The following is a 20,216-nucleotide window of genomic DNA, read 5'->3' as shown; positions in this document are numbered from 1 at the left end:
AGTTCAATGTTTATCGATATATGGCTTATGCATTGTGCAAACACATAATTGATCTATTCCTCTTATTTGTAAAAAAGTGTTAAAAACAAACTTCACTCAGGAGCAAAAATAAAAAAGCCACATAAAAAGGCACAAACAACATGGATAAGAATAAATAATCAAATTGAATCATAATTATAATATTTAAAAAAGTAATTGTTAGAAATATTTCCCCCCCCCAGGAGCCCCTCTGCCCATCGCACCCCGCTCGTAAACCTTGTCACTGTTGCGGATGAGCAGCGGTGGCGCCCCTGCTGGAGAGCTGTCAGAGAGCCCGCCCCGCAGAGCAGCGGACCGGTCTGTGGCGGTGAGAGGAGCGAGCACACTCCGCCTGAGCAGCGGCAGCAGCGGATGTACCGGAGCTGCTGCTGAGACCCGGAGGAGCTGCTTGTTTGGGGGGAAACATTGAAAGGATCGAAACTGCAGCAAAGAAGGAAAAGAGGAGTTGATTTCTTACAAAGCCAGAAGCTGCTGTTTTATTCAAGGGAAAAGTTCCGCTGACAGAAGACGACGGGATCATTTGGGGGGGGGTTTGCAGTGCGGGCTGCTGGTGGAGAACATCTTGTTTTAAGGTGAGTGCAACAGGGATCCAGGCTGTGTTGTGTTTTTGTGCTGTGTTTTTTTTTAATCTTGTTTCTGTAAGTGTCAGGGAGAATGAGAGGAACTTATTTCATGGTGTTGGCTTTGTTTTTGTGCTGTTTTTTCTAACAAGGGGTTAAATAAAGTTATTGGCTCTGACTCAAAGACATTTTATCCTGTTTTTGTACAAATATTTTTGTTTTTGTTTGTTTGTTTGTTTTGAGACATAAACATAAATCGTGTTGGGTTTGTGGAGCCTGAAGACAAAATCTGCCTTCTCCTGATGGGACTGATTCTGCTGCATGGATTAGTCTCCATGATTAATTGGTTACTGATAGTTTGACTCATCTGAGTGATTAAAGTACTTGAGTTTAATCTGTGCTTGATCCAGATGAATGGAGTTTCCCAAGAGTTTAGTTTCCTCAGTTTTATTTCAGCTGTTTCTTTCCTCAGAGAGAGAGAGAGAGAGAGAGAGAGAGAGAGAAACTAGAGAAGAAGTATTGCTCTGTTGTCTCCATCCAGCTGTTTGAGTGAATGGGTTTTTCAGCTGCACGTACACATCTGCTCTTGTACCATTTGATCTTTTTCGTTTGAGTTCTGCAGTTCGTTTGATAAAGACTTATAGAAGCCTATAGCAGGGGATGAAGGGAGTGTGATGAAAAGTAGGGGTCACAAGGAGAGAGGGAGAGAGAGAGAGACCTGAGCACCACTTGTTTTATGCTCTCAAGGCCTACTTTAATATATGGATTAGTTCTGACTTGAACTGGAAGCGCCCAGAGGTCTGATTGGACCATAAATAATTCCCACAGGAGCAGATATAAACGCTGAAGGAGCAGCAGCACGCCTGAGACGCCACTCCATCTCCTTCTCGTCTGTGTTGAACTCCCCCCTGCTGCACTTTTATTGATAGGGCTTGGACGTCATGTCGCAAGCTAAGAGACTTTGGCTGGATGCAAACATTAACACAAATGTGCAAACGTAAATCGTTAGACTTTCCCTCCTCCCCCTGCTCAGGTCAGTGCCACCCACCTCTAAACTTGATGCTCGCGTCGCGTCGCGCCACATCACTCGGAGACCCTCCATCATCTCCTGTCCTGTCACCACAGCACAGGCAAGGAGGGTGGAGGAGGGAGGATAGGTGGTAGGACACATCCTGAAGGAAGGAGGGAGAGAGAGAAGTGGGAGTGGGGGATTTCATGGTGGGAGCCTGGGAGATGATAACCATGCTGTCAGGTGATCAGGATTGGAGCAGTTAAAGAGGAGAAAGGAGGTGTTTTTGTCACATGGCTCCAATTGAAGCCCTGGGGGGGTGCTTGAGGCAGCCGGGAACATGACCAAAGTCACGGTCAAAGTTCTTTCGATAGCATGTAATCCCAAAACAGTTTTTCCTTCCCCTCCACTAAAGCGACCTCCCATCCTCTCCGTCCACGTCTGCGTTGAGTCAACAAATATGTGTGAGTCAAAACTAGAACACAGCCAGAGGTGCAATCTCAGCCAAGGCACATATGTCACCACTCTGCTCTGAAGATGCTGAAAAATCACAGCGACGCCCACTGTTCAAAACGCAGCAGCTTAATTTGCTCATTGATGTCAGCTGAAAATATCACACACATGTGCACACAGGGGCACATCTGTGCACTCGGGAGAACTCTTACATAAGTGAAGGAAAATCCCACGAGGGGGAGAAGAGAGAGAGAGAGAGAGAGCAATCTTATCCCTACCTGTGATGCTCAATTAGCAAAATGCCTCTGCAGCCATCTGGAATTTGAAGTCATGACGGGCCTCCATTTCATTTTTGCTGCAGTGACACCGATGGCGTAGATTGATTGGATCGGATTAAAAGCGTACAAGCAGCATGTCGGCATATTTAATTCATCGCCATCCATCATGGTGTAACATAGACCCCCAAAAGCCTTACACAACACAAACACCAGCTCGCACTGCTCTGATTAAACGCCACTACGTCTGAGAGGAGCCAGGAAGTGTCGTAACGCAAAGATCGCACGTGAACGGTCTTGTGCACGGAAGCTCTGTGGGACCCTCGAATTCCTCCGAGGGAACCGCGCGGACAAAGCAGCTCAACAGATATGTTTTCTTAGTTTTGTCTTTCGTCTCCCTCTGCAGCCCATTTCACATCTGTAGTGTATGTGTGTACGTGTGTACGTGTGTGTGTGTGTGTGTGTGTGTGTGTGTGTGTGTGTGTGTGTGTGTGTGTGTGTGTGTGTGTGTGTGTGTGTGTGTGTGTGTGTGTGTGTGTGTGTGTGTGTGTGTTGTTCGTGGGAGTATTGTTGGTTCCTGGATCCAACTTTTCTCTTGATTTCCCCTCAGCTGTGGATGTGTCGGAAAACAGCGGGAGTGTCATCGAGATTTCTGTCATAGTTTCAGAGTTTCTCGCTGTCGGCCCATTAAAACAGGACAAGAGCAGGAGCACAGCAGGGGGGAGACAAGCTGCCAGTCAGACTCACACACACACACACACACACACACACACACACACACACACACACACACACACACGCTCACTGACAAACAAAGACTACCCCTGTATGTGAAACTGTAATTAGTAGCAGCCATGGGTTTTACAGTGGCCCATTCTGGACTCAAAGTGCAGCAACAACATCACTATCGCCTCTGACTGAGTCATTGACTGAGACATTATACAATGAATGAATTATGTTTAACTGCTAAAGTTGAATTTCATACAGTATAGTATAGAGAAAAAATGGTGTGAAATTTGTGTATTGTGATTATAGTGATAACAAATATCACGGTTATGAGTAATTTCACCAATATTTAACTATCAATCCAAATAATAGTGTAGCACCAACACTATATCAAATGTGCAAGTGTGGAGGAAGGCTTTAATTTACTAATGAAGCTTTTTCTTTTACAATAAAAACTTTCCATAATCCAAGTTTCAATGAAACTCTAAAGAAGTAAATCAAATTTGCATCAGGACAAAATATCAGTTTTATAAATGTATATAATTTGGCTACAGAGCATGCTAGCAGATGCTAGCTACAGCCAGAGCAGTTGCAGCTCATACTGTTACATCATTGTTTCCCATTAATTATCTAGACTGTGGCTGCCTGCCATATTCTAATTTGTCCTGCCACAGTTTCATAATGAACCAAAAACATATAATCATCATAATAACATAAGAACTTTATTGCTGCTTTGTATGGCTGTGTGTAGCGCTACTTGCTGCGTGATTTGCCGCACACCCTCGCTATTGTCCATAAAGTTGTTATCGTACACGCAGACAGTCAGACCTCAGTTGCAGCTGCAAATTGTGCACGTAACCAGCAAGTGGCCTGCGATGCGCTTCTCTCTCTCTCACGTGAGAACCTTTGCTACCTGGCTGTCAGTGAGTGCCATAATCACCTATCACTGGTAATCAATATTTTAAAGCTGTAACTTGTCTGTTGATCATGATCTGTCATTATCAGTACAGTTCCGATTGAGCACAGAATAAACCGTAAAACTCCCAAAGCTGAGAGTCGTCTAAAATGAGTTCTCAACTTTCTGTTAATTTACTGTCTGTGGTTCATTTGGATGCATTTTAATGGACTCGCATTCCAGAGATGTTGCTGTGGCTTGAAACAAAGTCCTGCAGGAAACCACTTGCAGCGGCCACAGATGACATATTAGACTTTAGCTTTTATAGTTTCTCAATAGAAAACAGCACACTGTTAAAGAAGAGACAAACGTCTGCCATAAACATATTCCTCCAAAGCAGATTTGCACAGTTTAAGCAGTTTGATTATTTTAGTTTTGTGTGAGCCTGTCAGTGCAGGCTCCATGTTTACATCAGACTTACCTTGAATCAAAGTGGAAAACACCAATCTTCCCTCGTTCACAGTGACCTGCAGGCGTCCACATGTTTGTCCTGCTATTGTAGCTTGAGTGAAGTTTACTGGACTTGAATGGAACTAGATATTAGACGATTAATACTGATCCAGACGTCACACAGAGCCATTGATCTCACGGCTTTGGAACTTCATACCAGAAGAAATGTATTATTGAACCACATGATTGTTTTGATTTAGATTTTCAGCGTTGAATTTCTTTACTCAGTTTGAGTCACAGCTTGAAACAAATCGCTCACAAATGTGATGTTGTCTTTTAGCATTGTGGGTTCTCATCATGTGGTGTCTCACTTTCCTTCATAGTTCATTTAAGAAGGCTTAATGTTTTTTTCTGTAACCGAGAACAGGACATTTAACTGCTGCAAATATATATCGCTGCATGTTCTCATTAAATATTATGGAGGTTTTTCACAAATTAGATTTTCTGAACACTGATTTATTAGTGAGTCTGGTCTCAATAAAAGTACTAAATTCTCAGACATTTGATTCCCAGTCTTTTCAGACATTAGGACAGTCTAATCACGAAATGAAAAACGTCTCATTATGTGAGTGATTTCAGTAGGAGCCACCAGGTCTGTTCAGTGTAATCAAAGTGAAAAATACTGTATAGTCATTTCTGCCATGAATGGAAAAAAGAAAGAAAATTGAATTACTTGCTGAGAAAACTTAAAATGATATTATGAAGCTTTCCTGGCTGCGCTTTAAAACAAAAAGACATTTCTGTCTCGATGAGTGTTTAAGCTCTGTGTCAGAAACAATCTCCATCCATACTAACACATAAAAAATGCGTATATCAAATGACTATTCATGTGCATGTACGTAAACAGAAGACAAGTAATTTATTTTCTTGGACCGATGATGCGGTGTAAATGTCACTGAAACTATTATGTACTTAGAAACACCTTTAATTTATTATCCATGTTCCATTCAACGCTGGTAGTCTAGTTGTCACTGATGAGACCCAATCAGGAAGGGAACGTGAGTGTATACATCTTCTTTTCCAAACGTGTCAATTTCTGCTCGTCCATACTGAGTTTTCAACCTAAAACGGGACCAGCAGCATTTCCAAAAAGTAAAAAGGGTCTAGAAAACTCCAGAGTGGATGAAGCTTAAGTATTACACTTCTATAAAGTAAGGACCCTTCATAGTGATAGTGGAACTGTTTTTTAGACTAAAATCGAGGCAGTTGAGGCTTTTGATCTTTAGTGTGGGTTGAACACTTTATTCTTCAGATCCAATAATGTACCTCAACGACATTTTACTTTAGGCCATCTCTCCCTGTTAAACTAAAGCATTATCTGAGTTATGCTTTTGGGTTTCAGGAAGCTCCCATCAGAGCCACAGAAGCCTGAAGACTAGGTTCTCTGGCTGAGTTTCATCCCTTATGATGGTCAAACTGACCTTTTGTGAGAAAAATCAATAGACTGCCCTTTTGAGTTTGAGAACATGGCTGAATCAAGCTTTGTTATGTTTTACCAAACAATTCAGGCGGAATGTGGAGCTATAGGTGCTCACCAAGACATCTGCCCGGCACAGCTACTCATCAGCCCCAAGGTGTGGCTGTACAAACTCGGGTTGGACCACGTCTGCTCTTAGTTTGTCATCGTCAGGCCGTCCTCAGTCTCAGTCTGTCATTACCCCTCTTTGACTTTTACAGCCTTGAAAACGACCTCATGAACTTGTACACTCTCATCCGTCTATTATGCTCCGTACGAAGGACATTTTTGCAGAGTGAAGAGGAGACTGAAAATGTCTAAGTGCATGAGTAGATTGCAGGTCAATCAAATTGCTTTTTCATATCTGATAGCTGAGATTGCAGGCGGAGATGGGCTCTAAAAGCCCTGACAGTCGGTAAGAAGACACAGAATCAATGCAGAGTGGAGTAAGTCTGTGTATATTGGACATTAGTGGGCAGGGCTTGGCACAGATCACATTAGCACCAGGAGCGGTAAAGTCTGCCAACTGCTCCAAACATCCATTATTAGGCCAATCAAACTGTTCAACACGCAAGTATTTGTTCACCAAGTCACTGTTGAGAAACTTCTATCAATCGCTGAAATTGCAATTTGAGTTTCCAGACAAAGATTTGTAGGGAATTGCCTTTCACATATGAAGATCACAGCAGGAGATTGTCTGGGTCAGACACCGTTCACAGCCACAGGAACATTTCTGGGACATTCAGGCGACGGGTGGCGCCCGGGTAGAGCACGAAGAAGGCAGGACATTAGTGTCTCAATGCCGCTGCGGAAATAGCGTGTTTTTGTTTACATCGACACTGGTGTTGGCCCTTCTTCCCAAAAGCTCTACGATATTATTGTCTTTCCCAGTTGACATTTTATTCAGCGTCATCCACGTGTATTTCTGCTCTTTTTCTTCATGAGATATTTGTATTCCAACAGTCTTGCAACCCTGGCGAGTTTAAAACATCATCAACATGCCCACTTGCTTGTTGTTAATTTTCTGGAAATTTTCTCTCATACAGCACCTCGGGGAAATGTTTGAAACCAGCTATCATGTCATAATGCAACCAAAATCACAATTACTATGTAAATGTGTATCCACCTTGGCACTGTACACGGAGCAGCTGTCCTGTGAGCACAGATTTCACCCGCCCGATCACACCACTCTCTTTCTCTCTTTCCGTTTCTGTGGAGAAGGTAAAGTGGCCTCTTATGTCACAAAGCGTCACTTCACTCTTCGGGGGGTTGATGTATGAGGGCAGGAATGGACAGTGCTGAAACAGCAGACCACACACGCGCACACAACTGCACACAAACACAAGATTGATGGATGACACGAGTATTAGTTCCAGGATTGAGGCTCATTGCCTGGTAGCAGATGAATGGCTTTGGGAGGTGGGGAGCCGACTGGACGGAGACGACCCGCGGCTGCAACAATTAGATGTTTTTTTATTGGCAGCAATCTTTTCTCACTAAGAAATCCCGTTCTGGTTTCTCTGCGTCGTCTTGTCAGGAGACGTTTTTTCTTCCTTGAGCTTGAAATCAGTTTAGAAATCCTCTGTGAGGGTAGAGCACCAAACGTGAATAATAAAGCTCATCACAAGGGTGAAAACCATTGATTAAGCTGTTTGTTCATTTGCGTCTATTGAAAACCTGATTTGTGCCAGCAAGGGAAGCAAAACTTGAATTATTGATCTGGTGTAAAGGCTAATAGGCTCCTGCTGGGTTGGTTTAGCTGTAACGTCGTGTGGATCTCGGAAAGATTCTATCTGTACAAACACTACGCATTTTGTTTTACTCTGCCCCGTCTGAAACAACTGACTCAGCAGAATTGGATCAGTGAGTTTTTCAGCATGTCACAGTGGGACACCACTGAGCTAATAACATAAGCAAAGATCTGTTGACACCCAGTTGTTTGGACATGTGTCTGATTTATAGATTAGATCTCCTCCACCCTCTTGGCGAGCTTCTTCCCGTGTGTGTTTGTATTTTGCTCAGCAAAGAGAAGCCAGCTCGGAGGATGTGTCTGCCAGATGACCCTTCAGTCGAATGCGTACCACATAGCGACCCTCCCACTTCCCCTGTCAGCTGACTCGCTTGGGTTAACTGTGGTCGGCTTCTCTCATGGAAGCAGAGGGAGGGGGGGGGACCACAGGTTTTAACCATGAGAAAGTGTTTACATCACAACCCCGTCATATCCCTCAAACTGTAACTCTCAGCAATTAAACTATGGAATCAATCCCTCCTTTTTAATTGGCGACAGATGTCTTCGACCTTATTGTCCGTGCCTCCATCCCTCTCTTTCTCATGCACACATACTGGGCCCCAATGTTCCCAGAATTCTTCTGGGAACCTCTGGGATGCTGTCCCAGCTGTGGTAACATAACTCCCACCGCCCTCTCGTCCGAGCCAGCCCTCATCCCTCTGCGGTCCCGTCACAGTGGGCTGGAAGCGGCCCTGCGCTTATGAAACATTTGGCAGATTTTTGACATAGTTGCAGTTAACAAACTGATGCTGTCACTGGTTTGCGGCTCAATTTCCGTCGGACCTGGGCCCTGGCTGACGGGGCTGAATCCTGAAGGTGGTGTCCGCCCGTGTGTCCTTCTGTCTTTGTCTGCTCGGCATTATCCTGCAGAGAATTGGCTTTGGAGGATCATATCCATCTGCTGAGTGAGATTTGTTGGAAACAAGAGACAGGGTATGGATAAAAAGAAGGACAGCGTTTGTCTTGTGGCTGATCAGCAGAAAAGTGAAATCAAGTCCCCTGCATGACATTTACAGTTTCTGTCTGTCAGTGCCCGGCTGAGTTTTAAATATACAATATCAAACAATGAGGCCAGTGTGATTCTCTCACATACACGCGTCCTCAAGCCTCCCTCGGCTTCCCTCTGCGGTTTGACATTCAAAAGATGTATTGTCCAAGTAAGTCTTTGATATTCAGATTATTATTAGCAGGCTGGATCAGCATGAAGCTCAGTGTGTTTGGGGTCTTGGGGGTGTTTTTCTCCCCCTGAGGGCCGACAGAACTAGGTCAAAGTTTAGTGGAGCGTCCTGTCTGGGCAGGAGGATTGAAGAGGTGCAGTGGAGGGGGGGGGTAAGGTTGTTGTTGGTACCAGGGACCTCCTGCCCACGTCATGAGTGCTGCCCTTTAGTTTAGTGAAGTTGAAACAGGAACATTTAACCCATGTCAGAGACTCAAGGAGGGTTTAAAGTTCTTCTTTAAATATTAATAAACTAGAGTGGCACTAAGTAGAGCACATACCTGTATCTCTGCCAAGGCCCAACAGTCCCCTTAAATTCAATCAAGCTGCAAAATTGAATGGGTTCTTATCTGACCCATACCACATCCTCCGAATCACGTTTCATGGTAATCCACACAGTAGTTTTTGCTCAATCTTGCTGACAAACAACCTTGACCTTGATGACAATGATAAATTCCTTTGGCGAAGGTAAAAATGTAATTAAGTACTGCTGTTCATCCGTAATAATGTTTAAGAACCTTGGATGTCATCTGGACTAATAATCATCATCTTTTAATCAAAGAAGATTAATTGTGAAAAAGAAACCCAGTAGAAAAGTAGCTGCTCAGTAGCACTAAACACAAAGTACAATTTCATACTAAAACTTTAATACGTGATCGGCTGCTTGGGGTCATGAGCTCACTCCGCCGCCCTTGTTGACCCCCTTGAACAAAGCATAACTCTGCAGATCAGGATGATTGGGAGTCTTGTGAGCCGGGATTGAGATGAGGAGAGGTCAGACTGTCTGTCTAGAGTTGAGGGGAGAGAGGCCACAGGGGTGAAGGTCAAATGGTGGGGGTGGGGGTTACTGTTTCATGAGTAATAATCCAAAGCATTGTACGAATGTCTGGCATACGATTGCAGAAAGGATCTGGGAATGTTTATGTGTGGTTTTATCGTGTCCCAATTCCTTTCTGTTCTCCTCCTCGCTGTCCTGATTGGCTTGTGTTATGTAAGAGAGCTTTGAAAGATCAGATGTTATCACCGATATCTGGGGGAAATAAAGCGGGAGGACGGGACGCAGATTTTTGCAGGAACGTCTTCATGATTGAACCATGAATTATATAATAACTCATCTGCTGTGTGTCAAACTTCCGCTCATTGTCAGGCTGTCTTTGATTGGCTGGTGTGTTGCGGAGGTTGAAATGTAGCTCTGCTCTTCCCAAAAAGATCAAGTAGATACAATCAAGGTGGCGGGTGAGCGGTTTGGAGGGGTGGCAGCGGCAGCGGATGCAGAGATGAACGGATGAAATGAGGCCAGTGTCATCCCGTCTCATTTACTATGCAGGGTTGGGAGGGGATTAGCCCCACTTACATAACTTTGTCTCCCCCCCATCCCCCTTAACTAGCCCATCTCCCTCTTCTCTCAATCCCCCACACTCTTCTTTACTCTTCTGAGACCACAACATTAGCCTTGTCTTTTTTTGTGCTTCTCTGTCAAAAATAGAAGGGGGCAGGAAATAGCAAAAAGCTGTTGAGAAAGAGGGCGAATTGTAAATAAAAGGGCTGCAGACGACAAAAAGGAAAAGAGGAAACAGGAGAAAAAAGGGGGATGGGGGGAACATTGGAGGTGGATGAGATGGTCTATTTATAGTTTATCCTATCCCTGCTGTTGGGTTAGACCGCCTGGCCCAGCACAGCACAGCTCAGCATCCATGTCAGTCCTCATGCCGCTGTCCATTAGCTTTATATACACACACGTGTGTATATCTGGAGGACAAACATACAGACTGTCACGGAAATGTCGGTGCACTGACCTTTGCCTCTGAAGTACTGAGAAAATTAACAATCTGACGTAGTGTGTGTGTGTGTGTGTGTGTGTGTGTGTGTGTGTGTGTGTGTGTGTGTGTGTGTGTGTGTGTGTGTGTGTGTGTGTGTGTGTGTGTGTGTGTGTGTGTGTGTGTGTAGAATTAAGAGTCAGTCAGCGTGTGACATGACTATGCTGTGAAACAGTGGTATTGCGTGCCACTCAGCTCAAACAGCTGAAACAAGCAAAACACTTCAGAGCAGTGGGTTCAATATGAAACACAAACACAGACACACACACACACACACAGTCGTTTCTCCATGACTTCAGAGGACAATAAATTGACGTTGATGTTGATTTCCTGGGGACTCACTCTATAGCTCCATAGTTACTTAAGCTTATACCTTAACCCTTCACAATTCACATCTTAACCAGGACCCTAATGTTTTGCCTCACTGGGACCAGCCTTATCTCCCTGATTCTACTTCTTAATCTTGGGAATAAATTAACTGTTCATCCTCTCCCATGCCCATCTAGTTCACATTTGCATATCTACATCTTTTTTGTTGTTGTTCTTTCACACACACACGCTGAGCGACACGTGCAGGTGAACACATGTGTTCCAGTGGAGAGGAAAACGTGTTCCCATTACAGCATCTAACTGTGGGCTTCCCTTCTGCTGACTTTGACCTGACTTTGATGACATCACTGCACTTGTTTATTGTACCTGCTGCAGGCAAATACACACATACACACACATAAACACACACGTAAACACACACGTAAACACACAATAAAACACAGGATGATATAATCTATTTGTGTCACAGGCAGAAGAAATTGTTCTTGTTTAAACCAAACACAGGAGACGTTCAGTGTTTCTGTAAATAACGTCCAGTTAGCAGGACGACGCAAAAACTACTCGACAGATTATTTTGAAACTTGGTCGAAGGATGAGATGAGATATTTTAATGTTTTGAAGTTTTTGTGTTTTGCAATTTCTTAGAGAGCAATTCATGGATCTTGATGAAGAAAAATCTGGCATATTTAGGAGACTTGTGTGTGTGCAAGTTGATGCAGATCCAAATAAATATCTGGATCTAGTGAATTTATAAGTGGTTTCATAAGAGGACTGTGATATGCTTATTTATTGTAAGAGTATTCAGGCTCATTGTTAGTCACAGATTTTGTTCTCCTACACATAAAAGCTAATTTTCTTACATTGTCAATAACACTAATTTAATCTCAGCCCACTATAGGAAATGTTGCATGGGAAAGTTATGGGGTGTGTGACCTGAAGGTTGTGAGGACTGTGGCCAGCTGCTGTATAAGTTGACTGATGATTCATGGAACAGTCTCAGAGTTGCACAGGACCTCGTTTGTTTCTGCTGTTGCTGCCCCCGGCTCACTCTGCTCCAATAACACACTTTATTTGGCTGTGGCAGAGGACACACATTCATGAATTCACATAAATGCAAAGTACTCACAACATGCACATGTGCAGGCATCTACGAGACGGACCGTTTCTACTCACTCTCACGTTTTCACTGCCTTCATGTACTGCTGCATGTTTTAGAAGCAGACCTGGGAATTATCTCAAGGCTTCAGACAAATATTAACATTTGTTTTTTATTTCTTCTTCTATCTGGTTAACTTTCCTTCGCTCTGTAGTAACTGACTGATCGCAGTCTTGTGCAGTTTTTTCCTAAGCCGTGGAAGAGTGTCGCTCGTGTGTTGCAGAGCTGGCAAGTAACTGAGTTGAACAGTTGTGGTCTTGTGTTACTGGGTTAATCCACTAGGGGGCACATCACAGAACTCAAACCATACAGAATTTATCTCTACGCCATTTTTACTGCTGACCCTGTCTTTTAATGCCTCTTCCCTTCATTTGCGAAATGCATCTTGTAGTATTAAATTCTGAGGACAACCTTGCACCAAATGGACACAGGGCACATGAGGCAGCCATGGTGTGTGTGAGTGGTTATATCTGTGGCCTGTAGAGGTCAAATTAAGGACTATAACACAAAATTCACTCATGATCCCATAACCACACGGATTAAACTACATTACTGTATATAAAACGACTAACCAGCATTAAAATGCTACGTAAACATGAATACATTATAATTAAATGTGCAGGACTTTTACTTGTATTTGCATATTTTTCAATCAATCAATTTTTATTTGTATAGCCCATATTCACAAATCAAAATAACAGTTTGTAACTTAATGTAAAAGTGTGTCAATGTTTAAAATATTCATGCATAAGAAAATGTCTATATTTTTACATTGCTGTATTGATATATTTATCAATAATTTAACAAAACAAACAACCTTATGCGCCCTCAGATCGGTTTCCTTGTGTTCTTCTTGTGACATCACCAACCGTTCTGTGGTTGTAATAGATGGTGAAATATGACGGAGGTTTAAATCTTCCAGGTTTCGGCAGCTGGCTTGAAGCGTGACAGCAGTGGCTCTCCTGCTGTTTGTCTCATTTCAACTTTCTATTTCACTGCACAGTTCAGCAAGTGCAGCCAAATACTGACAGGTGCTCGACTGTGTTTCTGTGAAATATGTTCAGACATATTGCCTGGCAGACCCCCTCGCTCTCCCCCCCGCCCTCCTCTGTGGAAACTTCACCATGCGTTCCCGCTCCTCTGGGCTGAGACAGAGGGAATCTGAGGGCGTTCGAAATAATGGAAGTAAAGTTAAAGACGGGGAGACAGGGAACCGCATGAGAGGAGACAAAGTGTGTGAATGAAAGAAGATGATTCACATCCTCCGCACAGATAAATTGTTACAGAGCTGGAGAAGGACAAAATCACAAGATTTAGCTTTTTGGCTCCAACTGAAGGTTCAAGTGCTGAAGAGCCAAATGAAAACTTTCCTACAGTGTTTCCCATGTCTCCATTTCTTCCCCGCGCTCCTTGTATTTCCTCTGTGTGGTCACTCTTTGCTCCTCCTGCCTGACGTGTGTCTCTGTTTTCCCACAGACGAACCTCATTAGTCATCAGCTGTCTGCAAACACACAAGCTCCTCCTTTGATTCCAGTGAGATTTCCAAAGCGTTTGGTTGATCGGTGTGTGTGTGTGTGTGTGTGTGTGTGTGTGTGTGTGTGTGTGTGTGTGTGTCTGTGTGTCTGTCTGTCTGTCTGTCTTTGCATTTAAGGGTTATTGCTTTGAATAATATATACTTTTATAATTTCTAAAATACGACACACTGTTTAGGATTAAGCCAGAGGCTTTCATCGTTTTTGGGTTGTGACCCCTTTCAAAATAAGTGTCAGTATCTTTAAATAAATGTTTCAGGTCAAATTAGCTGGTATTTCAAAACAAGATACAAAGATTTGGCCAAACTAAGCTGGACATTTCTTCTTCTTCTTTATAACCCTTATCAATCATTACAAGACCACCCAGATTTATCTTGTGAACCCATGGGGGCCTGACCCCTAGGTTGGAATCCACTGCCCTCTAGTGATGAGTACTGGATCTGCACTGAGCCAGACCTGAGCTGAGCTGAAGCAAAGTGCAAACTAACAGAACTGGAGTGTAATGCTTTAGGCAGATAGAGGTATCAGAGCAGCACAGGAACTTGCACCACTCATGGTTCTTGTCTTCCTATTAGACGAGTGGCCCTCATTAAACAAGGCCATTTGTCTTGGGTTGTAAGTCCAGAGGTCAGTGATTAAACCTTGTTCTCTGTATCGTAGCCAACTCTCTCCCTCTCTCCCTCACGTGAAGGATGAGAGGAAGAGTTGGGTTTCGCCGCTGCTCCGCTCCGCTCCTCCTTTCATGGCTCTGATGTTGTCTGCCACCAAATCCCTGCTGAATAGAAGTCAGAAATTGAGGCAGCAAATCATGTTTTATGTATGTGTGCTTACACAATGAAAGCAGCCTGGAAAATGGGCCAAGCATCACACAGGGCATATTATGGCAACAAAACAGCTTTTCACTATCTCACAAAAAAAAAAAAAAAAGAGCGACTGCAGAAGCCACCAAAGTGCTGGGCACAGAGTACAATGTGAGGGTTTTGGTTAATGACAGAGAAAATGGAAAGAGGTATAGAAGTGGTATCACCTGACTGAGTCTATTCCTGGCAAATGTTTTAATATTTAGTTTGATTTTGTTCTCTTTTAGAAACTGTGCTGTTGACATCGAAATTTGTCAATCAGGATTTTTTTTTATTTGTACAGAGCTAAACATCACTTAATATCTCTGCTTCTATCCGGCTGAGGCTGCAACGAGTTCATATTTTCATTATCAACACTCTGGTGATTCTTTTATTGATTATTAATGGTTTGGTTCATGAAATGTCCAAAAGGCGCTTTACAGTACGAGTCGCGTTCACCCATTCACACACATTCGTACAGCACTTCTATATGCACATACAGTACGTTTGCACAAGGACACTTAGGAATGCAGACTGGAGTAGGCAGGGATCGAACCACCGACCTTCTGGTTATTGGACAACCCTCTCTACCTCCACCACAGCCGCCTATCACCTCCAGTCACCATACAGTCTATATTAAGTTTTCCCTATCATGTGTTTCAGGACTTAGCTGAACTTTTCTCTTGTTTCATTCTGTAGGAGTGACCTTGGCACTTTTGTGTGATGGCAGCTTCTTTCTCCGTCACCCTCCTCTACCTCTCCTTCATCAGTACAACATCGCTCTGCTTGAAGAAACTCAATAGAGAGCCGGTGTAACCCGTTAACAGTAACATTAGAAGCACAGCGATTAACAAAGTGAACCCAAGGCAACCAGGATGCACAAACCTCACAACACCCTCAGTTAATACTGCAGCACCCTGTGTGAACACGACCCTGAGTCAGAGTGTCATTGAATTTGCATAAAGTGTCGACCTTGCACCGAGGACATATGCTGCTATAGTGATATAATCTATCTACCACTGATCTAAAGATTTTATAATCTGCATCCGTGGGTTCACATCAGCTGATCATACAGGCTGAGATGTCATCTGCTGATTAGAGGTTTGAGTGAGTGTGCGTGCGTGTGTGGGTGAAAATGAAATCTATGAAATAAATGCATTACCGGGAGAAAGAATCAGTTTAAGGGAGGAGGGCTGGGGCATCTAAATAGACTTAACCCCCCCACCACCCTGTTATCTAACCAATTTCACCCTCTGCCCGACCCCTGTGTCCCCGAGGGAGGACCTTCACCATCTGTCCTCCTGGTGGCTCCTCGTCAGGACACACTCTGATGCGTTTACCCCCTCTCGCCCCCTCTCACCCCCTCTCACCCCCTCCACAGCTTCAGATGATCGCACAGTGTCTCACTGGTGTTCACGGTAACAGCTACGAGGCACATGGCCATCAAATCATGCCTCCAACACAATAATCATCTAATGGCAGAAATCCCGGATCCTGATTGCCACTTTAATCAGCCGCGGCCTATAAAGCCTAACTGACATTTTACGGAAATCCATTCATAAGTTTATGAGATTTTCTGACACACACCAGCGCATGATTTCATTTCCTGTCTGTTCTATATTGATGCCATGTCAGCGTCATAAAGCCATCAGGCACAGCTGTAAGGAAATCCTAATGTTTATCAATAATTTTTTTATCTGGTGATTTGTCTGAGCAAAATTGATTATATTGATTTGGTTTTAAAATGTTATGGTTTCCAAATAGGTGCCAGGAATATGGTTGAGCTTCTGTTGTGGTCTGCGTTTGTTTGTCTGAAAGTTAGCAGAATTATGAAATACCAGATGCGTTACCACAAAACTTGGTTGAAGGATACAGTTTGGGTCGAGGAAGAAGCCATTACTTTTCGGCATGGATCTGGATACAATTAGCATCAGAGATCAGTTGTTTTTTGACATTTCTGCAGATTTCCCAGGGAATCATTTATGGATCTAGATGAAAAAAGTGAGGCATGTTTAGCGTGTATATTTATTTATTTTATTCAGATTCTGCTCCACCTTAATCATCTGTGTTAATGTCATTAAAATTAGACAAATACTCCCCTCTGCTCATGTGAGAGCCATATGATGTTTTCATCCATTGTTGATCAAAGTTTGACCCAAATAGCTGATTTTGTGCGCAGCCAAAACAAATCATCAAACTGCGGCTGACGCGATTTGTCCTGACAGTACTTTGTGTAAGAAGGAAAAATCTTGTCAGCGTGCCTGTCCAGATTTCGACAGTCTGCCTGTTTGTGACAAAAGCTGCGAAAGAGCTCAGTCAGCAGCTGTTGGTGGGTTCCTGAAAGCAGCTCCGAGGCTCGGCTTGGCAGTCGGGCGGTGTGTGGCAGGACTGACCCCTGCGTCGGGACACAGGGACAGAAATCAATAGTCTCGTATCATATCACTTATCAGACCGTATCAAGCTGAGTGATTACCTCACTGGATGCTTGCGTCGAGAGAGGAGGGATGTTTGGGAGGAAGCAAAGAGGGAATGCTGATGCTCATGAAATCCAACTTTTGGACCAGATACATCGGCGCTGTGGTCATCATGTAAAGTTTATCATAAATCAGAATAATGTAGGAAAGAAAATAGATATGTGGATATGATGAGCTACACAGGAATTCATTGCTTCTTTTACTCTGCTGGAAGTCAGATAAATTCAGTTCTGTTGAGCTCTTACAAGGAAAACACAATTTAGCTAAAATCAATACAAACTCTGTCATGTTACTTCTTTTTCATTTATAAATCACTGTAGAGGCCAAAAACACGACTAAGAAGAGATTATTTGTCAATACTGGGTTCACAGCTTGTTTACACTGCTCCAAAGCAGCCAGAGCAATAAGCTATTGCAGGTTTAATATCACGTAAATGCTGAAAGATTTAGTGGGATTTTGAGTTAAGAGGTTAACAACAATGCTTTGGGTTTTATCTTTGACCAGAGCTCAGGAGAAGAAGCCCAGAGAGGAGCGAGGTCCTGGGATGAGAGCTCTCTGCCTCCTCCCTGTCTCCCCCAGGCCCATAGGAGGAGAACACTGGGTGACACGCTGAGGTAAAAAGCCACACACACACACACATACACGCACACAAAATAAAACACCCTCTGCAGACAAAACCCTTCTCTGATGACGTTGACCTTCAATATTTGCTGACTCAAGCGTCCCCCCCCCTCCAACTCCCCCTAACTCTCTTGTTCTTTCTCTCCCTCGCTGTCGTCGTTGTTCTTTTTCTCTCCTGTCTTTCGGGGGAGACGGGGACATTGATCAATGGTCTGACTTGGTGTAGGCTCAGTTTAGAGTGACCCACTGTGGTCACTTTGTCACACACACACTCACACACATTTATGGAAATAGGGGTCTTGGCCTCCGACTTTGAAGTGTCCATTTAGGGATTGGGTTTGGAGATGGATGTTGGTCAGAGTGTGTGGCACTGGGGGTCAGGGGTCAGGAATTTGTGGCGGAGCTTGTGTTGTTCCATACGGCAGCCGGGTGACAGCAATGCCCCAGAGGACTCAGAGAACATTGGTCTATCAGTTTGCCTTTGCCTCAAATGAAACTTTCTCGCAGGTAACATAATTTCTCTGGACAACACTTGGAACAAATTTTTTGTTTTTTCAGCCTCCACACGAAGCTGAATCCTGACATTAGCTCCTTGTCGTCTCTGTCAGCTCGAGGCTCCACTGTAAAGGCCAGTGAGACATGTGGGCTGATAATAATGTGTGGTCAACACAGCAGCAGCTGTCTTCCTCTCCTCTTTCCTCTGTCTCCATTACAGATCCGCCGTCTCCTCTGCTCCCCGTCTTTCCTCTTAGTCGAGCCCAGCTGTCCCCTTCCTTCATTAACTTCCAACACTGCTCACCGCCTGTGTTGGAAGGTCACCTTCAAAACACAAAGGACTCTGTGCAAATACGCCCCAGTGCTTTGTTTATGGGTGAGACGTGTTTCTCGCAAGCAAAAGCTGCAATAATCAGTCATTTTATGTTGAACATGGAAAAAAATTGTGAATGTCTGATTAACCATAGACTTTATATAAAGATGGACGCTATCTGCTTCCCAAAAGTGAAGCCAAAGCATCTCGATTGCCTCTTGGTGACTGGCTGCAGTATAGGTCATAACCCCTACCTCCTCCATGTTGGTGGATGGGACATGAAACAATTTAAAATGTCAATGTGCATGTAAAATAAGTTTTAGTCAAAGATTGTTATTGTCATTTTGGTAAGTTCTTCACACTGATGTTTGTACAACTGCAAATTTTTTCCTTAAGATTAGATTTAATTTGTTCTTTGATGCTAAAAAATGGGGTGAAATGTCATGATGACAGCTGAGAGTTACTTGCAATTAAGTTTGGGCAATTAACCGAAAATCTACCAGAAACAACATTTATAACCTCTTACCGCCTTAATCTTGCTCATGTCGGTTAATTCGGTTAATACTTTAACAACATCATCATTTAAAAACTAAATAAACATGTTAGTGAGTGACAGAGACGAGCACACACGCAGGTAAAAGTTTGAAACAATTGTGATTTTGAATTGAAGTCATATCGCCCAGCCCTACTTACTCCATCCCCTTTTCACTACTGCGCACACTCTGGCTCCAAATGTGCAAGATGGCATTTGCATTGTGGATATTTTAGCTTCATTTCTGGATAGAGGGAGGAAGAGAGACCCGTCGTCCATCTTTATATACAGTCTATGGTGTGGCTTGTTCTGCTGCCCCCGAGTGGCCAAAAGAATCTGTAAATACGGGTTATCTTATTATTAAAAAATACCTCATAAAATTACCTCACCTGGTCATTGTGTATCAGGTTGTTTGGCACCAAGGAGAAGCAGCTGAGGGAACAACTGATGACTGCAGTAGCAGGAAAAGAAGTAAGAGTGTGCGTGTGCGTGTGTGTGTGTGTGTGTGTGTGTGTGTGTGTGTGTGTGTGTGTGTGTGTGTGTGTGTGTGTGTGTGTGTGTGTGTGTGTGTGTGTGTGTGTGTGTGTGTGTGTGTTATGCTTCATCCCTCTTAAAAAAGCCCACCTATAAACAAGTTTAAACTTCTCTTCCTACTTTTTGTAAACATCACATTCACCCTCCTGCTCTGCACCGACTCATAAACTGAACTGAAGGATTCTCTTAGTTATTATTACCTGTTCGGAGGCTGAAATAGAAAATCTTGCTTACTTTATCTTTTCTCTCTCACACACACGCACGCACGCAAACACGCAACCACTGTCACACTCGTATAAGTGATTCAAAAGCTTTCTGGTGTTGTGTTTTCAGCATGAAAAGGTGGGCCATGTTAATGGCAGTAAAGTGCCAAGTCAGGGAGCAGAAAGTGAACTCTCTTCTCACTTCTCACTGTGGGACTCAGAGGGAGGTACAGGGAAGTTCCAGTAAAGAGAGAAAGACACACACACACACACACACACACACACAAAGCTTCTCCCAGCATTACTCAGTCCTCCTACTGGTTTTCCATGGCAGCATACAACAATAAAGCTAAAGTAGTTAGTGTTGTCTGCCACCCAGCAGAGCAGTGTGAGCTATTTATAAGTAGCTTAGTGCTTGGTGCTGCTCAATTACTGAATTAAA

The 20,216-nt window shown here is 43.5% G+C and overlaps 1 long non-coding RNA gene across 2 annotated transcripts; it reads left to right on the top strand.

Moving 5' to 3' along the window:
• Positions 1-346: 346 nt before the first annotated feature.
• LOC118118818 lies at positions 347-19,508 on the top strand. 2 transcript variants are annotated; one of them, XR_004698005.2, is made up of 3 exons: positions 347-611; positions 17,581-17,690; positions 19,445-19,508. It is a non-coding gene; the product is annotated as an uncharacterized LOC118118818 (long non-coding RNA). The 2 variants fall into 2 exon arrangements; XR_004698004.2 differs by lacking the exon at positions 19,445-19,508 and adding an exon at positions 18,413-18,623.
• The last annotated feature ends 708 nt before the right edge of the window (positions 19,509-20,216 follow it).

Source organism: Hippoglossus stenolepis, chromosome 12 (genome assembly GCF_022539355.2).
Source record: "Hippoglossus stenolepis isolate QCI-W04-F060 chromosome 12, HSTE1.2, whole genome shotgun sequence".
NCBI lineage: Eukaryota > Metazoa > Chordata > Actinopteri > Pleuronectiformes > Pleuronectidae > Hippoglossus > Hippoglossus stenolepis.
The sequence above is the reverse complement of the archived record's forward strand: the minus strand, read 5'-3'. Positions and strand labels throughout refer to the sequence as shown.